At 39.4% G+C, this 3258-nt stretch overlaps 1 protein-coding gene across 1 annotated transcript in view; it reads right to left on the bottom strand.

Moving 5' to 3' along the window:
* LOC105509290 (tripartite motif-containing protein 51-like) overlaps window positions 1-3258 on the bottom strand; it is a 102077-nt gene that overhangs the window by 19142 nt on the left and 79677 nt on the right. The gene's annotated exons all lie outside the window — the stretch shown is intronic.

Here is a 3258-nt window from a genome sequence, read left to right as displayed (position 1 = left end):
TATATATGTGGTTTGGGCTCTGAAAGCATTTTTTAGCTGTGGAGTGCAAGGGTCAGACCACAACACTACAGAGTTAGTACTCCGTTATCAGACTCATCACCTCTGTTCATACCTGAATGGCACAGATAAAAATTGTCATCATTCTGTCAGGGATGACATTGTGCAAGACAGGTGATACATTCCAGTAGAAACAGAGCATAAATATCTGTCTAGAAAAGCCCTTGATAACTTTACACTGTTCCAAGTAGGCCATCTGAGCTCGCTCAGAATATAGTGGACTTCTATTCTGCAGTAGACTCATATTCACAGGAAGTCACAAGATTATGCATTACTTGTCACTGACCACATGAAACTCTTTCAAGATTTAAAATGTAGTGAGCTCCTTTTCAATTCTCCAAGAACATGGAAAACGTAAAGGAGTCACCATTTTCCACCAAGTCAGCAGGATCTTTCCTGCCCAGCCACTTCCCCACTTCATCTCCTTCTCTTTGGGTTTCTTGAGCACCACTTAAGCAGTAACATTTGAAAACTGGATGATATTAAAGAGTATCTCTAGTAAGATAGTTAGCAGTACCTGCATCTCAGGCATGTTAGGAAACACACTATGCTCTGAAGATAGCTACGTTACAATGTACTTTCAAATGTACATTTGAAATTCAATTCTGAAGGACCTCATGGCTGCTGCAATCAGATTCTTGCTGTCCAGTGTGTTGACAATGTCAGGTGGAAAACTGACTTCCAAATCTTCTAACAAAAAGTTGTTCATAAAAGCACGTGACCTGGTGAGCCTGATTTGGACTGTTTTCCCTAAGGCAATGTTCATATCTATTTCTAGATGTTCAAGTAGGCCTTATAGCAATTTTGGTGAGAAGACTCAGCAACTGTATTCCACCAACCACAATGATGTGAATCTGGACTTCACCACTGTTTGGTAGCAGGAAATTTACTCTGCACCACTCAGAATTTGGAGATGCCAAAATCTGAAGGGAGCCTGACACATGCAAAACCCATGTAGCCATCTAGATGGGTGGGTCACTATTTATGTTCTGTCTTTATAAGATCCTCCAGGTGTGTCGGGCCTTGTGATATGAGATGAATTAAGTGCATGGTTTTGTAATCTGGCTGGTGCAAGCTGATCTTTCACGAGCATCTCTAGGTCTAATAGATCATTACTGTTCTTCTGAAAATAGGATTTGGTACACCTGCATTTTGTTTCCCAATTACCTGCTATTTGTGCTGTTAGAATTTACTTTGCCTAATACAAGATATTTTTTAACGTCAAATTTTGTATTTATATTTACAAGAGGTTTGTATCAAGCTAAATCCGTATGCTTGGGTGAATTTACACAGGTCTAGCAAATGTTCTAGAATTACCACAGGGCAGAAGAATACATCCATACTTCTGTTTGGTCAGATTAGTGGTGCCATAACAGAAACGGAATCCTTTTTAATCAATCTTTCAAGGGTTTTTTTTTCCTATAGTTTGGGATGGGTAGCATTGTGTTCATATATGTATATTTAGATACAGTATCTAATGTAAAATATTTTCATTATGGTATAATAGTCCAAAAACAGATTTTATTTTTGCATAAATCAACCATTAAAAATAATCATAAAATAGTGAATGGAAGAAAACAATTTTATACAAGTAATTTCACCAATGGTTGTATATTAAATTCTTTGAAACACAACTAAATGCTAGGTGCATGTTTTATGAGAGAGTTCCAAAGATGGGTTGTTTATTTCACTTAATATTTTACAGTTATACATATTCAGATAAATAATGGCTGGATAGTTATTTAGCAATGACATATTTTAAACGGAGAGTGAGACTTTACTGGCTTCTCATAGTTTCTAGATAAAGAACTCCTCCTTTCCATGTTCTGAAGCCTGAACCTGCCCCTGCAGCCTCATTTTCCATCAGACCGCTGTCATTCTTGTTACTTTAGCTTCAGTGGCCCTCAGCTCAACTACATTGGGCTCCTTCCACCCAGGAAGCTTTTGCATCTGCGCTGTCACTGCAAGGAAACTTTTTCTCTATCTCACTTTGCCAAGTTAAGGTATTCCTATCCCTCAGATCTCAGTTCTGTCATATCTTCATGAAAGCCCTGTGTGATCTAACATTCAGCACCCCCCACCATTACAGACCCTCAGAGTATTTATTGCCCTTTTATTGAGCTTATACTCTAATTCTAATTATACATGTACTTGTGTGATTCTTCCATTATGATACATTTCATTCACAAATCTGGATATTCTAGTAGGACTGAAAGTGTTTATTATTGTTCACTGTAATTTATTTCCTAGTTCTGCTCTACTGTCATCAGTAAACATTTTTTGAAGAAAGAATGACAAATCTAGAATGGCTGCATGCAGTGGCTCATGCCTGTAATCCCAGCACTTTGGCAGGCTGAGGCGGGTGGATCACGAGGTCAGGAGTTCAATACCAACCTGGCCAAGATGGTGAAACCCCATTTCTCCTAAAAAATAGAAAAAAATTAGCCAGGCGTGGTGGCAGGTGCCTGCAATCCCAGCTATTCAGGGGGCTGAGGCAGATAATTGCTTGAACCAAAGAAGTGGAAGTTGCAGTGAGTCAAGGTCACGCCATTATACTCCAGCTGGCATGACAGAGTGAGATTCTGTGTCAAAAAATAAAAAAAATTAAAAAAAAAAGGGAAACCATATCTGAAATTTTAGAGTTTAAAAATGGAGCAGTAAGGCAAACTTTTAAAATTGTGAGGGAATTGTTTGTGGAAGAAAACACTACTTAATCAAATAATTATTTCAGACGTAATGTCTCTGAACAAGGTATGACAGGTCAAAGTTCTTACATTTCACTCCAGAGTCATCTAGATTCTCTTGGGCTGTAAGCCCCCATTGTCTATACTTTATAAATGCAGTCAGCCAATGTTACACCCTTCTGTGTCACCTGATCTTCCATTTCCACTTCTCTCTCCAGAAAGTAGCTAATCTCATGAAGTAGTTGTGGTCTTAGGTGAGTCTAATCATTTAAAAATCAAACTTGTCTTCCAAGATGGCCGAATAGGAACAGCTCCAATCTACAGCTCCCAGCGTGAGCGCGCAGAAGACAGGTGATTTCTGCATTTCTGAATGAGGTATCAGGTTCATCTCACTGGGGCTTGTCGGACAGTGGGTACAGTACAGTGGGTGCAGCCCACCAAGTGTGAACCTAAGCAGGGCGAGGCATCGCCTCACCTGGGAAGTGCAAGGTGTCAGGGAATTCCCTTTCCTAACCAA

Source organism: Colobus angolensis, unplaced genomic scaffold (assembly GCF_000951035.1).
Source record: "Colobus angolensis palliatus isolate OR3802 unplaced genomic scaffold, Cang.pa_1.0 Scaffold174, whole genome shotgun sequence".
Taxonomy (NCBI): Eukaryota; Metazoa; Chordata; class Mammalia; order Primates; family Cercopithecidae; genus Colobus; species Colobus angolensis.
This window is presented reverse-complemented; position numbering and strand designations above follow the sequence as displayed.